The 18,661-nt window shown below is 38.8% G+C and overlaps 1 long non-coding RNA gene across 2 annotated transcripts in view; it reads left to right on the plus strand.

Annotated features, from left to right (window-relative positions):
- Positions 1-18,150, plus strand: part of LOC147571994 (uncharacterized) — a 172,086-nt gene extending 153,936 nt beyond the window's left edge. For both annotated transcript variants that reach the window (XR_015247057.1, XR_015247058.1), the window contains 2 exons: positions 15,698-15,781; positions 17,665-18,150. This is a non-coding gene — a long non-coding RNA (uncharacterized LOC147571994). The remainder of the gene's footprint in view (positions 1-15,697; positions 15,782-17,664) is intronic.
- The last annotated feature ends 511 nt before the right edge of the window (positions 18,151-18,661 follow it).

Consider the following 18,661-nt stretch of genomic DNA (forward strand, 5'->3'; position numbering starts at 1 on the left):
GTGTCTTCCATGCTCTGGTTCCTGCCTTGGAGTCGTGCTGCATGGAGTCTCTTCAGTGAGAGATCATCATTCAAAATCTATTAGAATGACGTCCAGGAGCTGTCAGAGCTGTTTACCTCCCCTGCCATCAGGGGATATGTGTATTCACGTAACACTGAAGGGCATTCACTCATGCGGAGTGGATGGGAATTTGATAGGTAGATATGTCCCCAAGCAGAGGGAACAGGTGGAGTAGGATGTAAGGTCAGGAGAATGCAGGGAGAATTGAGGGCAAGTGTAGAGAGAGAAAGCTGAGAAGAGATCCAAGAGAGGTGCATTTAGGGAGGGTGTGGAATCTTTGTGTGCCCAGTTTATCCTTAAGGTAGTAGCGAATCAGCAACAAATTTTAGGAAAGGGAGAGAGAGCCATGAAGTGTGAGAGCTGAAAGGAACCCAACAATTGCCAATTCCACCTGCTTCGTATTGTACCTGTCTCCCTTTTAAAGAAATAGCCCCGGCATCAGTTTGCATTCCCTATGCATAACCCTACGAACTTCATTATATCAGCAACTCATGCTGCACTGGAGTCTTTTGCTGAGGGTAAATCAGCAGATAGTTTTGAGTGCTTACTGTGTGTCAAGTTCACAGGAGAAACCAAAGATTATTAAGACTGGTCACCTGGCCTCCATTTCTCCCAGCGATCTCAAAATTACCCAGCCTGAAAATGTCGGACCAAATGTAAACCTCAGCATAGAAACTAGATTCTCTATGCCACCTCCTCCATACACTTTCATGTCGGAGTGTTCCTTTGACCACAACTTCAGGCTCTTCCAATGGAACACCTTATTGCACAGAACAGCAGAGAGACTCATATCTTAAACTACATGAAGTGACTGTGCTGAGAAAAGGAACAGCCTTAGAAATTGAGACATTAAAAAGCGACTTGCCCGACTTTTCTGAATATCCAATATCTTTTAGCAGCTCTAGACGTTGGTTTAGTTGTTTAGCAAAAAACAAAATAATAATAATTTAAACGAAATAACAGTTTCTTTCTCTAGCTTAAGAGCCTGAGTTTGTAGGAAGTGGGCGAGATTATTCGATACCTGAATTCCTCTATCCTTCCACTTCGCCATTCACTAATGTTGCCCTTTTCCACGTGGTCACAGAGGGCTCACCACTATGCTGTCCATAGACTGGCTAGTGACAAAGAGGAAGAGAGAAATGGCAACCAAATCCCTCTCTTTTAAGGACATAACCCAGAAATAGCATACGTCACTTTTGTTCATGTATCATTGACCAGAAAGGAGTCATGTGCCCACACCTTGTAGCAAGGAAGGTTGGGCGACCGAGTACTCAGTTAAAATTCTGGGATGAGCGTATTGAAAGAGAGAAGGGAAAATGGATATTGGAGGCCAACGGCAACCTCTGCATAATAAGAGTCTGTGAGGGGCGCCTGGGTGGCGCAGTCGGTTAAGCGTCCGACTTCAGCCAGGTCACGATCTCGCGGTCCGTGAGTTCGAGCCCCGCATCAGGCTCTGGGCTGATGGCTCAGAGCCTGGAGCCTGTTTCCGATTCTGTGTCTCCCTCTCTCTCTGCCCCTCCCCCGTTCATGCTCTGTCTCTCTCTGTCCCAAAAATAAATAAACGTTGAAAAAAAAAAAAAGAGTCTGTGATGATTCTAGGGTGGTATAATATTGTTATGTTGACCGTGCTCTGGGTAACACATGCAACAGTTTTCACTCAAGTTTTGTTCGGGAATGTTAGGATACAAACGAATCATCTTCAAGAGTTTTTCTTTAGATGAAAAAGTTTACACTCCAATTCTAGTAAATCCAGGAATCTGCATTTTTAAACAACCCCATGGATGATTTGCATACGGTTCCCACAATTTGGGACTGATGGCCACCACTATGGGTGAATAGAATTTAGAAATAGTTTAGAAGCTTTGAAAAATTCAAGCCTACCCCTGGGGGCAGGCGCATTTAAACTTGAGTTTAGATCAGCTTTATAATCAGGAAACGGTGACGTGACCTGAACTGAAGGATCTTAGATGTCCTTATCACTGTTGAGATTATGTTAATCAGCCTTTCTCACCCCAGATCCAGAATCCTTCAGTGTAGAGAAGTTATGGCACCTTGAAAACTCGAGTCGTTTACCTCATGCTGTAATAAACACGGTCATAACAAATTACCATTTTATATGGTTTTACCTGCACTGTTACGGATTTATCTCATTTGGTCTTCTGAGTAAGCAGAATTTACAGGTGAGGTAGTTGAGAGATCAGATTGCCTTGGTCATAGGCCCCAAATCCAGATCTTCCTCTCAAGGCTAGTTCTTTCTCCTGTACTACACTGCTTCTCTTTGCTTCTCATCCTAAGTGAGATCAAAATAGAAACAGCTCAAAATAGAGCAGAAGCAGTGAGCAGAGTGAAGAGTAGACAAATGCATTATAAAAAGCATGAGGTAACAACACAGATGAACCTCCAAACATTATGCTAAGTGAAAGAAGCCAGACACAAAAGACCTCATATTGTATGATTCCATTTATGTGAAATGTCCAGAAAAGACAAACCTATAGAGACGGAAATAAATTAACAGTAGCCTAGGGCTGAGGGTAGGGACAGATTAACTGTAAATGGGCATGAGGGATTTTACCGAGGAGATGAATATATTCTAAAACCGGATTATGCTGATGGTAACACAACTCAGTAAATTTACTAACAATCACTGCATGCGCGCTTAAAATGAATGGATTTTGTGGCCTGTAAATTGTAACTCAAAAACGTTGTTGTGAAAAAGCATGAAGTGTTAACATTAGAAGTATAGATATCATTTTTGGCTCTCCCGCTTAAAACTTGGATTTAGTCGAGAAAGTAATGCAACATCCCTCAGATCCTGGATTGTCATCTCTAGAATGGGGATAAAAATACTGTCTCTTACAGCATGTAATTTCTTAGCACCCTGGGAGAGCAACATGAAAGTCAGCTTGGGGAGCATCTGTCCACTTTGGCTGCCCTCAGATTTGTACCACCTAACATTCCCTTTTACTTCGTAACTGAAACCCAGAAACTGCTCTCCTGTCAACACACACATTTGAAGGGCTAACTTCTGTCTTGCCTCATCACGCACTAATGGCACAGGCTGGACCGTGCAGCTGAGTCACAGCCCTTGCCGTTCACATCAGAGCGTCACAATAACCAAGATGGCGGCTCTGATTGGTAAACACTCTTTCCGTCAGACCAGGGCAAATATGCCAGGCCCCTTATTTTCCTGGAATTACGTTCTGACAAAAAATGATTTAAATTATTCTAAGTTGTTTATTTTGTCATCGTCTTCCTTCCTCATGTGATTCTTGAGCGTTTAGCTTTAACACGTTATGTTCCTCTGAGTAAGCCTTTTAATGTCAACTTGTCAAAAGCCAATTGCATTTTCTTGGAGGTCAAAAACACTTGAGAGCTGATTTTTTTGAAAATTATTATTTAAGCCAGCAGCACTTTTCTACCTAGCATTCCAGGAAATCTGTTGTGTGTGTGTGTGTGTAGGCTCAACCTTCTTCAGGTCCAGGAGGCACTTGTAAAAAAATGCAGGCTCTACTGGGGCAGAGCTAAAAATCTCCTCCTCCTGTGTTGCAGAGGTTTGCTGTGCTGTTTAATGCATCCTTAGCTGATTGGCACACCAGCTTCCTGGTATAATTTAATGTTAAATAACACTCTAAAACTGTGTCAGGAAATAGGTACATGTGAAATGTCACCTTTGGAAGAAAAAAAAAGAAAACAATTACAGTTATGACATGCAATTTGCATCAACCTCTTTTGAGATAATTAAAGAAAGATAACAGAAAACACTAGCCAATAAATGGGCTAGCAAGGAGGAAAAAAGAAGAGCCTTTGTATTTCCATGGTTCCATATTTCCTTGGCACATCCAAGCCAGTCTTTTTCTGAGTCTACTGAACAAGCATTTGTCATAAGCTTTACTGTACCATGAAGTTATGATTAATATTACAGCTCAAGTACAGCGGGTTGAAAGACCACATTCATTTTCAAAGTCACGTCGCATTGATTAGAATTCACTGCAGGTTATTCAAATAACGATCCTCTCTTTCCCCAGGAGAATCTCTGTCTGATTTTTCTTTATCCTCATTAAAGATCCCAGGTGCAGACAAAGCTTTACGTACTTCTAATTTGCATTATCCTCGGGAAGAAGGTAATTCACATACCTTTAGTATATAGCACTTGTTTTTGTACTTTGCTCTTTGCTGGCACCTATTTAAATAAATCAAGAAACTTAGCCTTTATAAACCCTTAGACAATAGAAAATGCCAAATTTGTATTATCTTTAGGAATGTGTCCATGGATCCCCAACCCTCCATGATAATTCAGATAAATTGAGGCATTTTTGTTCCGTTCTTGGCTGTACTCAATTTAAAAAGATAATGATTTCTTCTTTCTTTCTTGGGGGAGAAATTCATTTTAGGTGTAAAGAGCAGCTCAGAGCATTTTTCAGCCTTACCAGAGCTGAAAAGTAAAGGCTCGTCAAAGAATAAATGTGGTATTCAGAGAATCCCCAACAGAACTTGATATGTTATTTGGCTAATTAGATAAATTTCTATGCAAGGGCTGATCAATTATTGTTTCTGTTGAGATAATTTATTAGCTACTCTTCCCAGTTTAGCATTTTTATAGAATCACATATGGATTTCATTGGCATAAGGTGTGGGCCTCAAAATTGCGACAAAGAATTCTGCCTCGGACTATTTTTACCTTTAGTTTTTGTGTAATGAGTTTAGCCTGAAGCAGACTGACAGCATTGTTGACATTTCATTGAGTTTCCATTTCTCAAGAGAGGAGAAATTTTAGCTAATTAAATAATGTTAGAGTGTCTTAGAAACTACAAAGGCAACACAAAACCATGCGGCAGTCACACCATATTTGTTAAGACCACTTGTAAATTTCTGAGATCTTTAGAAAATTGAAGTCTGCAGAACAAAACTTTTAAAGTGACTCAGAGGCTCAAAATGATGTGGCTGACATAATTGGAAAGATAGGAGAAGAACAACTGGAAGAGAATTTTCATAAAAATAATCATTTTGCAGTGTGTGTATCAGGAGTGAATATGATTGTTTCCCTGGGCGGTACAGCAGCTTAATGGCTCAGAAACCTGCATGTGTATGTGTTTGTGTGTGTGTGTGTGTGTGTGTGTGTGTGTGTGTGTTTCGCATTAAAAGTTACATGTGCAATTTACAGGGTGGAATTGTAACTTCCAAGCCAGCGAATCAGCATTAACCATGCATTTTGATGAAAACTGGGCTATAACCTCCTCATTTATTTTTCAGGGATAACATGGTTTTCTGTGATCTGTGAACCTGCTCCTGATAAGTCTTTGCACACATAACCAATATAAGAGAAAATTAAACATTTTGTTTATTTATTTGTTGTTTATTTTATTTGTTGTATTTATTCATTTCTTCTAGAAAATTGGTAATCAGGATCAGAACCTCATTGACTCTGAGTAAAATGGAATGGAGTGTGCACATGTGGAAACAACAACCACCACCAACTTTTTCAATTCAGTGAGGGGCTGTTTAACAGGGAGTAAAATTTTAATGAAAAATAACTAGAGATTCTACTCAGAAATGTCTTCTCAGCTGAGCTCGATAGGGTAGCCCCATGGATTCCATATAAACATGAGTCAATGACAGAACCCAAAAGCAAGACAGAAATGTTACCATGTCCACTTAGAGAAATATGCTAAACCATTCTGATTGTAAGATGACAACATAGCTGTTGACATTCTAGAGCCATGTTGAAAATGATGATAAAATGATATATAAACCTACTCTGGAATAAATAAAGTTTGCGAAGCGCATTTCATAATGAAATAGACACCTACTGCGTGTGTATGCGTGTATGACGTGAATGCATACACACACATGCACATCTGTGTGTGTGTCTCCAATCTGAGAATCTCAGAGAGGAAGGCATGGAGCAGCCATTGAGATTTATTTCCCCTTTAAGCCTCAGGGAACCTTTGAGATTTCATTGACATTAATTAAGCCCACCCCAGGATCATGGGCTTGGTGGGCTTGGTGAACTTTTGTTTTAAAAAGCAAGCTTGCTTGCCAGAGGAGTTTTTTTTCCCAAGCTCTCATTTTATTGTGGTTTCCAGCAGGGGATCTTGTTTCAAGGGATATGATCAAAGCAAAGGACATTTCTTCTGGGACATATTTTACATAGATTAAATCTCATTATGCAACTTACTCTTTAGTCTATATTCTTTTTTATAAGCTCCCATTGTATGAACGAATTTAACATAGAAAAGTGTGAATTTATTACATCAGATGGATATACTAAGCTCCAATGAAGTTAAGGTCCAGTAAAGTCAAACACTTTTCATTTTTCTTATCAACAGTGAATTTCAGCTGGCAGAATCTTAGTGAAATCTTAAATGAGGTTGCCATATATATATATATATATATATATATATATACACACATATGACTGTGGACTTAAGATTTCCATAGCCTTTGCACAATTTTATTTTTAAATATCAAGTGATTCCTTTAAGGAACACTTTGCTATTTTTTGGTTTTCCTGCCCTGTTTTTAAACTATTTCCCCGCCTATTTCATTTTAAAGGTAGGCAAATTATTTTGGATATATTAAGAGGTATGCCACAGTATGGATCATAGGAAGTTATATTTTCTCACTGAACATTAGGAACTTGAAAATTTGAGAGAGGGTCCAGGAAATCTTACATTGGAGAGTAGACACTGGTTAAATCCATAGAACTAATTCAAGATTGCACCAAAATGTACAATTCCGAAGAACGACTGCTCAATAGCAAACTCTTTAATACCTACATATTATTGCTCTTAGTATGATATCCTGAAAATCTAAGAAAGACAAGCATACTGAGTACCAAATCTGCTTTCCCACAGTCGCAAAATAGGGGGAAAAATGTCACAAAACACAATGTGAGATTCAGTAGCCTCTGCCCAGAACCCTGATATTTAGACTAAATGAAAGTTATGTTTTTTAATTATTTTCCGTAAAAACTATAAAATGTGTGTCTATCATCAATGCTTTTCAGAATGTAAAAAAACACATGCTCCATACGAAGTGAAAAAGATGCTGTCTTTTCAATAGTTTTGTTATTTGATTGCCAATATAAGCTACGTATTTTCAGACCTAACCTCACTTTTGCTCTTCTGCGATTCATTGGCCCTGCAATTAAAATGCCAAGGCTAAACTGAGGAATTGATACTTTTTAGCAGGAGGAAAGTTTACGATGCATAGTCAAATTTCAGATCAATTGTCCTGCTCGTTCTAGTAACTTCCTTCACCATTTGGTCTCTGAAGGTATAGCTTCCTCCAGTGGAGTGTAAGTCCTCTCCTGTTTCAGGTCCCAGGCCCTCTACTGTGCATTTAATGAAAAACTAACTTATCACACTATTTGCAATTGTTTTAGGGTACCTGAGGGGTCCTCTTGCTTTCTGCCTGTATGTTGGGTGGCTTACTCCTATGTCTGAGAGAGAACTATCATAAGAAACTAAAATGGTGGTCAGTTCAATGGTTAATCAGAACATAGGCTTTTTTTCTTTTTTCTGATTAATGAAAGTCCAATTCTCTGCATAAGCGGTTAACTCCTCTTTAGAACTAGAAGCATAATTAAACCAGAAGGAGTCTGTTATGATTGGAGGTGAGAGGCTAGGGCTAGTTAAGCCATAACAAAGAAAATGAATTCATAGTATGCTTTGCACAAAATGCAGGTTTCCTGTTCTGATCAGATTATGCAAAATGTATTTCCTGTTTCTTTTGAAGAAAATAAAGCTATTTATATAACTATTCAAAAGTTACGTTGTTATGCAGTGTGTCTTCACAAACATACTCGGTTCTTTGTGGATTTCCGACACCAAGGGTTCCATTGAGTCTGTTCCCAGAATCCTCCCCCTCCCCTCTGTGGTGTAATGTCTTTACGGTGACCTTAATAATCTTCGGCATCCTCATTTAGCTCACTTCTGAATAAATATTTCTCCAGACGACTTCTGCATAGTTTAATAATGTATGCACTATCTACCTTAGACAGTAAATTTCCAAAATCTATACTATTTATTGTGTTCTAATTCGTTATGGCTATAATAATTTCTAGTGAGTTCCCACTATCTAATTAGATTTTATAGCTTTTATAGTACAGTACAGAGGATATATTCTTTCTCTTGGTATAAGTTAATCTTAGCTAACTTTAAATAAAATGAATGTAATTATCAAATTTGTGAAAACATTTAGAGGAGAATGCATGTTTAAAATGTGCTCTTGTCTAGTTCATCGTGAAATGCTCTTTTTTCATTCCACTCTATTTTCATTTAGCTCGTTTCCTCTGGATAGTTATGTTGCGGTTACTTCAATGTTTATATGTTGTTATCTGCTTGTGCATTAATCAAGGTAATGGTGCAAGTAAAGATAATCTTGGCAAAAACAAAACAAAATTAATGTCACGTGAATTTTGGCCAGATGCACAAAGTGTCACATTCCCTGTTAAGTGCACTTGTCCAAGGAGCTATTGGTGACACTGTCCTGAACGGTCAGGGTAGAGTAACATTGTATCTACTGACAACAATGTTCCTTTCTACAGCATTGAAAACTACATACCTCAGCACTGGGTCCATTTAACTCTATATGTTATTTTCAAGGTCAACGGGAGTGTCATACTCTAATCAAGTGTTCCCTTCACACTGCAGCAGACAGTAAGATTAAGATCATCCTTCAGCGCTTTCTAGAACCTCCATGCAGCCAGCCCATGCCCTGGATACCAGCCTAGCGGACTTCATTATCATTCCAGTCATTCCTTTGCAAAACACTACTGAAAAAGCAGTTACACATGGGAACCTTGAATTTTTTCTATCAAAAATGTGTTTGTAAGCCCCAGATCTAGCAGCATATTAGTTAATTATTAGGAGGGGGAGAGTGTGTGTGCGTGTGTGTGTGTGTGCGCGCGTGTACAGTCTAATACATAAGATAATTTGTAAAATGCAATCCTATAATAAATGGGTCGCTGCCAATGCCTCAAGACTTAAGAGAACAACATTTTTTTTTTGGTGGGAGTTTTGTTTTAATTTAAAGATAGTCTATTTTACGCCATTAAGAAAAAATAAATATGGTGGAGGGTCCAGGGCAGGCAGCATGAGGACTAGGTTTAAACTGCCATCTGGCTGGGCGACCCTCAGCCATCCATCCTACTTCTCTGAGGGGAGAGCCAACTAAGGTGATGAAACCAGATATCCCACAAGGTTTCTTTCAGCTGTAAAACAATGCCTTCTTAATATATATAGCCATGGTCATGCCTACTGAGTGAGGAATTAAGGAACTTGTAAAGGAGTTTTAGTCAAATATCTTCATGGCTTTGGTCATCTGAACCATTGTCTTACTTTACCATTCAGTTCGTAGAGACTGCCACTTGCTTTGTCCTACCTGAGACAGGACCTCTTGAAACACTACTCCAGGCTCCAGCAGGAGCAGTAGAGAGGCAGGAATAGTCTGGAACTAGTATTTAAAAACTCACTCTGCCTTCACTGTTGAAAGTATTCTCCATGTACTAACTCCTGCTCCTTTCTAACCACCCTATAATTGATACATTGTGAATAGTCCCTTTTCGAAGATGAGCAAACTGAGGTGAAAGCCTAAGTTTTCCACTCCTATAAATATGTCAAACTGAGAAACCGTGTAGACTCAAAGCAGCTTTTAGAAGTGCATTTATCCTTAGAGCCCACCTTTACTAATGATGATTATGTAGTGGTCTGGATACTGAAAAATTGTATTATAAAGAAATCTTTTGGTTTTTTTTTGGTTTTTTTTGTTTTTTTTTTTTCAACGTTTATTTATTTTTGGGACAGAGAGAGACAGAGCATGAACGGGGGAGGAGCAGAGAGAGAGGGAGACACAGAATCGGAAACAGGCTCCAGGCTCTGAGCCATCAGCCCAGAGCCCGACGCGGGGCTCGAACTCCCGGACCGCGAGATCGTGACCTGGCTGAAGTCGGACACTTAACCGACTGCGCCACCCAGGCGCCCCCAGAAATCTTTTGTTTTTAATCCCCTTGCTCAGTTACCGAAGAAAAGGTGTCGTGTGCATAGCCCAAAGGCCTGTGCTTGGCCTTCTCCACCAGCCAGCAACACATCAGCAAGCACAGACACTGTCTAAGCGGCATCATTCAGGAACCAGTTCCAGGTTTTTGGTTCTGCTTTGGGGGGGTGAGGGGGAAGTTGGGAACTTTGACAAAGGGAGGAGCTATTTCCCCGGTTGCCGATGTGATAACCCCAGCTTCTAAGAGCAACGACTGTTCCTTTCTAACGTCACACGATTTTTATTTAGCAGCTACATGACTAGCAATGTGTTATATAATCATCTTCTAAGTACTTGTTTCAATTTTGCCGCAATGAAGGTAAAAATGCGGCCCTCAAATTTTGAAACTCTAACCTGGGTGTGTTGTACTATTCATTTGACAACAGGAACCTACTATGTGCAGACACAGAGCGTGCAATAGTGAGCAAAAAGCAGCATGGGCTGTGCTTGCAGAGCTCACGCAAGGGCCACAACAATAAGAACGACGTTTGCTAATTACTGGGGGCAAAGCGTTATGAACATCGCTGTATTACTTACTGCTCTGTCCTCTTCTGAAAAGATGTATTTCATTTTAATGACAGAAAATCCTTTGGAGCAAATGTCACAAGGTAAAAGTCCAACTGGCTGTAAGTGTGCATGAGGCTCCGAAGAGTGAAAGAAGCAGTGAACTAGAACATGAGGAAGTATTCGGTGTTATTTAAGCTTATTTGCAACCCTCTCAGAAGTCACTATGTCTCAATATTCAGATGCAACTAGGCAGACATTTGCTTTTCTCTTTTAACCATTGTTGCTTTGGGGTATAGAAGTATATTTAGAGGGAACTGAAGCTCAGAGAAGTTCTGTGAGTTGCCGGGGTCCCCAGCTAGTAATTCAGAGAGCTAGGGTTCTAATTTAGAATTTTTTTTGACAGGTAAACAGTATTTTTTTTCTCTGTCATGGCTGTTTCTAATTATTTTATCTTCCTTCCCATAAAAGTTACAAGGGCATCTTCCCACTTGGTTTCTGTGTAGAATAACTAAGAGGGAATTCGCAATCATATTTCTAACTACGAAAACATGTTATCCATATTATTTGTAGGCATATATAAACATGGAAGTAAAAATGCAAGAGAAAGTAACTCACAGCATAGCTAAAACATAATCTCCGTTAACATTTTGTTGTATATCTTGCCCATGTACCTTTTCTTCCATATACCTACATGTGGATGTACAGATGTAGAGTGTATTATTATTATTTTTTTTAATCTTTATTCGTTTTTGAGACAGAGAGAGACAGAGCATGAACGGGGGAAGGGCAGAGAGAGAGGGAGACACAGAATCGGAAACAGGCTCCAGGCTCCCAGCCATCAGCCCAGAGCCCGACGCGGGGCTCGAACTCACGGACCGCGAGATCGTGACCTGGCTGAGGTCGGACGCCCAACCGACTGAGCCACCCAGGCGCCCCGAGTGTATTATTTTTGCGTCGTTTAAACTACTCTGCAATGAGCACGAGTTACTTTTTTATAAGAAAAAAAATGTTCGAAGCAGTAATTCGAATCCTTTGGAATATCTTCAAAATTATTAAAGAACTTATATAATGTCACTATTTAAACACCAAATAGGTTATACACGGTTTGGTCACTTGTGAGCGTGTGTGCTTGTGTGGTATGTTTTATTCGATCAACAATATACCGTAAATGTCTTCCCATATCATTGAATATTGTGGTATACCATTTTAAAGGATTGAGTACTATTCAATTGTACTAATGCCCCATGATTTACTAGCTAATTCCTCATTTTAGACAGTTAGGATGTATTCAGTTTTTTTATTCTCATGAATGACCCCATAAGGTCGAGATGAACAGTTTGTATAGCTAAATCTTTGGACACATTCATAATTATTTCCTGAGATTAAATTCCAAAAGGTAGAATTTCATAGCAAAAAGGGTATGCAAGCCTCTCAAAATCTAAAAACACATATGTTCACACCACCTTTGGAAAAACTGCATCAACGTACATCCTACCAGATGCATATGCACAGCTCCATTTTCCTCACTAATATGAATTATTCTTTCTTCTCATCTCTGACAATGATGGGCAAAAAAAGCTAATTATTTTAAATCCACGTTCGTTGATGAATAAGGAAGTTGAAATTGTAATGTGTTTATTGGTCATTTGCATTCTCCCTTTGTTAGTTTTATGTCTCTAGAGTGATCTTTTCTGAAAACTTTGCAGAACGATTTTCAATATAAAATTTTCCATGTTGTACATTTTGTATTAAATCAATACTCAAACTCAAGTTACCAACGCAGCTCAATATGGAAAGTAATGGCTTGAAGATAGATTTTGTAAGGAGCATAGATAGTGGAAGGTGAATCCTTTGGGGCTGGGCATACCACCTTTGCTGAGATTGGATTCTCCACTGGGTCTAATGTAGAGTGCAGAAAAATTCAGACGTACGTTGAGATGAGGTTAGCTGACTGATCATCCTCATGGAGATGATTTGGGCACAATAAACTCCAGTGAGATGATCCTAGGTAGAAAATATTAATTATTACATTTGACTGGTAAACCTACCTTTCTCAGGAAAAGTTAAATTCACAGTACATAACGAACACGTCCTAGGTTATGAGTCTACACTGATGCAGGCAGGTCTAAGATTTCACATCTAAGGTTTCTTTCCACACCCAGAACAACGAAGGTGAAGTTTGCAACATTTTGGAGTAATGAAGAGTGGTGAAGCAAATCTCAAGGTAGGACTTCAGACTTTGACAGAACTGAGTCCAGGTGACTTGGAAAAAGACACATGTCGCTTCAATCATAAAACAGGCAATAAAGTTTCTGAATAAAATGTACACTTCCTAAATACATCACGTTGTGGTTACATCGCATAAATTGGGTGACGGGGTTTGAGCTATTTGTTATTTTTTAGCTTTCATGGTTTAACAAACACAAGTGTCATTTAGTCCTTGAAATGAAAATGCACACACAGCAACTCCCCACACTGTCTTTGATGAGGAATCTGGCCTTCTAGTTCATTTAACATGAAATAACAGATTTGTGTTGATGGTGCTTTTGTTCTTGATAGTGAGAGAACTTGTTACTGAAAAATTAGCTACTCACCCTCAAGCAATCACTAATATTCCAATTCCTGAATAGAGAAGGGGGGAAGAGAGCAGATGGAAGCAAACAAAAATTGTATTAATAATACATAACAGAGTGCTGCTATAAATGATATTTCAATGGAGGAAAACAATAGAAAAACTGCCGTTTTCATTGGATCTTAATGTATTTATCAGTCTCTAATGCTCCTATCTTCAAGCAGTTCCCTTTTATTGACACGGCAACACAAATTGCAGAAGTAAATTGAATCACAGACTCAGAATGTAAAAATCAATGAGAAATAATTTTGTAGCACTAAAGTGAATAGTGTAATGCTAGGTATTCATTTAATTAACCATGAGCCTTTCCACATAATGCACAATCATTGCCAGCTTTTCAGCTCATAGTTGTTCCAGGAATAATGGGTTTGGGATTCATCTTTAGAAAACCTGCATTAATATTTGAAAGCGTTTAAATCCATTAGTGGGTCATCTGAACACTGCAGGTCACTTTTACATTGCTAATTGAAACAATAGTAATGGGTTATAATCTACTGTCTAATAATGCCTGGAGTGTTTTACCGCTTTTATATCTGCAGATTCCAGGAAATATGTAAATTTGTTGCTGAACTGATATAAAAATATGGAAATTTAAGCTGCAGACATCAAAGTATTTTTTTCTAAAAAAAAAAAAAACACGGCATTTAATAAACTGAAGAGTTACACTACATTCTGGTGTCAGGATAAATTCCTTACTCTAGACCTTCCCCTGTTCTCTCTTCTCCGCTCTGGGCGCAGCATCTGGCACTCACATTTTCCACGTTGCCATTAGGAGAAAGTGAATATCATTAAACCAGTGAGTAAACAATCATGTCATTGTTTCCATATGCAAGCTATACATTGACTCAGCCTGCTGGGTCCTGGCTGCTTTTTTATTTGCCCTACATGAATTTATGCAAGCATTTTCTTTTTCATGGGGATTTTTAATACATATCAACATTTTCTTGGATGGGGGCAGTACATGTGGCAGGAACTCTAGCATATGAAATGAGAAGATGATTTCAGTGTGAAAACATACATGCGTGTAAACACATACATACATATCAAAGGAAATATGTGAGAAAGACAGAGTCGCTTTCGGAATCCTCCTTGTAAATTGAATGTCTACAAATTGATACTTAACCAGCATTTTCTCTTTTAATTAAACATGCATCTCATGCACTTACCTGTATCTTCCTATGCTTAATTATAGTCTGATTGTGCAGAAAATCCAGAAAGATGCATCTCATTATAATAAAGAAAATGCTTTAGCATAGGTGGAGATTGTGGCTGCATGCGTACTCATTTTATATAAGTGGAATATGTTTTTGGAAACACTTTATTCCAAGGCTCAAAGAGAAAAAGGGCTTAAATCCATTCACTCCACCATCATCGACATGATCGCATGAGTAAATCAGGTGGGGAGAGAGAAGAGGACTCAAAGACACGTGTGGGTCGCACTGACTTTGATGCTCTATCAAGAAAAGCAACATTTGAGTTTCTGGTTTTCGTTATCTTTGCAAATGTATTTACATCTAAGGAAGATGCTAGAAGTCGGCATCAAAATTCTGATTTCATCCGCAGAACACTGGTGAGAGAGCTTTCAAGCAAGGAAATAGAATTGCATATAGAGACTAGCACAGCTCATGTATTAATTGTGTGGTATGTAGAATTCAAATGAAACATTTTAATGACTTTAATGAGGATTGTGGATAAGAAAGGGACTAAACATCCCTTGGTTCTTGAAATGGAAAGACAAATCAGTTTGAGATATGCATAAGGAAATTGCAACAAGGAAACTTGACCTTGTGAAGTCCTCTCTTAAATATTCCCGCCATGTTTCCTGTCTTTCTCCATGCCCTATTAAGCTCCCTTTGAAGTCAGTATCACTGTACTTGCATCAGTCGTACAGGGCATGGAGAAAGACGAAACAATGACCCGAGAAAGCAAGTAGTTTCTTTATCAAAGAAGGACAAGTACCATTAGCCTATAGTGCAATAAATAGCCTCCTCAAAGATATTTTTCACTTTCTGTCCGCTGAGGGGATGGACAAAGGGATCATGACTTGATTCCCCACAAGGAGAGCCCTGTTGTGATTAAATAGGATGGCAAATTGGGCTTTGTGTTCCAGTTATAGCTTCCATGAGTTTTATTGTGGCTACAATAGGGACAGGTACTTAAGGGTTAAGAGAAAATCCCACAATAATATCACATATCTAGTCAACCGAGAAATCCTATGTGAAGGTCAGAAATCCCTTTGCAACCCTGGGAGTTTCTACAGCTTTACCCTTCTTGTCTAGCTGTGTCATGATAAGCCTACGGAAGCCCAAGAAACCAACTTTTTGCCTTTTGCCTTTAGGCAAATATTGGTAAATTTTTAGCCACAGATAGAAGAGCTTACTTGACCTTAAACAGGTGGATCTTCTCATTTCTCACTTGCCATTTCTTATCTTACTACATAATACGCTTTGTTTTAATTTTTAGGACTTTGGATTTTATTTGTTTCCGGAGTTGGGAACATAGCTGCCGGTCATGAGTGAATATCTGCCCCGATTTGTCGCCAAGAAGGTGCTACTTTCTTTTCCTTTAGGAGTTTAGTCATTGTTCACTTCCTTTTTAACAAAACCATCGATGCCCATTTCAAGATGTAAAGGAAGCTATTTAATGTAAAAGCTCTTCCAGTTCTAGGTTGCTGATCATTTCCTTTTAGTGCATTGAAAGAACATTCATTTGGGAAACCCGATTCCTTCCCATAACTTAAGACATCCATTAATGGTGTGCCATCCATTGGTTCACTGGCTGTTAGCAAAGGAAATGCCTGACCTTGCCGCCATGAGTCAGGGAAACAAATCTCTCCATTTTAGTATATGCTCTTTGCTTGGCCTTTCGGTGACTTAGCTGAACCCCTTTTTTCTAAGCTACTCTGTTAGGCATTATGCTTTCCTGCCCCAAAGTCTTGCGACCTTGGCTCTGGGTGAGATGACAAAGCCAGCACTTTTGCTGGAAGGTGACATCTCTCATTTGGCCATTCCATTGGAGTTTACTGCCTCATTCATTTATTTTTAATTCATTCATTCGCTAAACAATATTTATCGCATCCTACTTAAGAGAAGGACTTAGGAAACTACTGTATTCAGGTACTTATTTTATTCTTTATTAAAGCCATCCAAGTTTTAGTCTGAGAATATATGGGTGGGAAAAACATATATACATATATATTTAATACACATACTCATAGCTCATAAAATTGTAATTTCATTAGTAAAAAAGAGTGAGTTGCTTGGTTGTATCTTATTTCCTATAATTTTTAAATTTCTGAACTGTTGTTCTTATGGAGATTTTAATGGCCTTTGTATTATCTATCATGGATTTTTTTTTAATTTTTTTAACGTTTATTTATTTTTGAGACAGAGAGAGACAGAGCATGAACGGGGGAGGGGCAGAGAGAGAGGGAGACACAGAATCTGAAACAGGCTCCAGGCTCTGAGCCATCAGCACAGAGCCCGACGCAGGGCTGGAACTCGGGGACCATGAGATCATGACCTGAGCCGAAGTCGGACGCTCAACCGACTGAGCCACCCAGGTGCCCCTATCATGGATTTTTTTTACGCAGGAGCCCTGAGAATATTTTGGAGTTCCTAGCAATAAGTGCAGGGCCTCATCTAACTTTGACTGAAATTTCCTTTGTCCACCAGGGAAGGCTCAATCCTCACCAGTTGTTTGTGGCTTTGGGAGGTATGGTCCTATTCAACCAGCAATTCCCTTGAGTCACCCTTAGATAGCAGGGCCAGCTAATATTGCGAGATGAAACATTTACCTTTCCAGTGACCTGTTTTATACAAGAACACAACTGTCCCTTCCCCAGAAGCTAAAAAATGGAAACAATTCAAAACATCTTACTGATTATTCTTGGACGACGAGTGCTTGAACATTACAAATAATAGCAGCTAACATCTCATACACAATATGAAATTGTAGACATGGCTCCAGATGCCCATAGGAGCCATATTCTTATTGATTCTCATTTCCTATTACATATAATATCTCAAACACTGGGATGTGTCTGACAATCTCCAGGAAGTCACGGATTATTTGGTATAGTTTATTTGGTTAATACAATGAGTCATGTTTTGTGAGATAAAGTATTTACTTATTCAAACATCACAAGAATTCTGTGAGTTAAGTAAGCTATTATTGCCCATTTTGTAAGTGCAATTGAGATGCAAATGAAATTAAAATACCTCCCCCAAGGTTAGCAGTTATTAGGCTATAGAGGTGGGATTAGAAGCCAGGCAAAGTGATTCCAGGGCCTATGCCCTTAACCTCAATGCTTTACTACCTCTCCCAGGATGGAGTTTTTTTGGCTGGGTTTTTTCTTTTCCTGCTTGCATGGTATTGTGGTGCTTTGTTTTTAAAAAATATGCCCCTCTATCTCTCTTGTTCTATTTCAGGGTAAGATGAAAGTTAATGGAAGCCCCACAATTTCTGACTTCTGTATCTGTGATGAAAGCCCCATATGCTGCCTCTGAGGTGTGTTTATTTCTTTTCTTCGAAACCTGGTTTCAACTCCTGAAGAAGGTCAGCATCACTGTTGACTTAGTGACATGACACAATCTATTGTCACTATATGATGATTTCCAAATTGGATCCACGATGTGAGTTTGAATCACAGAATTGAAGCCAAGTGGGATGAAGAGAGATGCGACTGTGGCAGTAATGGAAGTCATGGTGTTTATCTCTCCAGTACACTTAGCAACTTATTTAACTTCAAAACATTTTTGTTTTATGTCAGTTTTTTGCTTGTTTGTTTCTCTGGATGTGAATCAGAGAAGATACTGGGTGTGAGAGCTTCAGGGATGGCTAAAGAAGGATGCAAATAAAACTTACTTCCAAAGAGAATAGTAAAAAATAAAATAAAATAAACACATTTGTATTAATGTTGTCACTCTTAACATTCACTATCAAAAATCAAAAGACTCATGTAAATAGAAGTAACAGACATAGTTCTACTAACTCAGCCTCAATGTCAGTGATATTATTACCCATGATACCAAACAGCATGACAAAGTTTATCATGATTATTTAGAACACCAACATGACCATCTCCAGTTCATAGTATGACTTCTTCCAATAATACAGCTAAAGTTAATGAGTTGGGGTGAGTGTTCTCACTAATTTGTTTATATACAGGCCACTTGAGATGTATACACTAGGAAGTAATCTCTGAGCAGAGAGAGACCATAGGGTTCCATAATGAAGACAAAACATGTACAAAATGTCACATTTGTTAAACACGAAAGATGAGTTGTATCATGTCTGTATGTGTCTGTGCCTAGACTTCAAATAATATGGATGTATATATAAAGCTTCATTTCAAGATAAAAAGTTACCATCTTATTTGAGCATAATTGGGAGATGTCGAGTGAACAGTTTACACCCTCCTTTAAA

The sequence above is a fragment of the Puma concolor genome, chromosome F2 (genome assembly GCF_028749965.1).
Source record: "Puma concolor isolate L17-30 chromosome F2, mPumCon1.1.hap2, whole genome shotgun sequence".
NCBI classification, from domain to species: domain Eukaryota; kingdom Metazoa; phylum Chordata; class Mammalia; order Carnivora; family Felidae; genus Puma; species Puma concolor.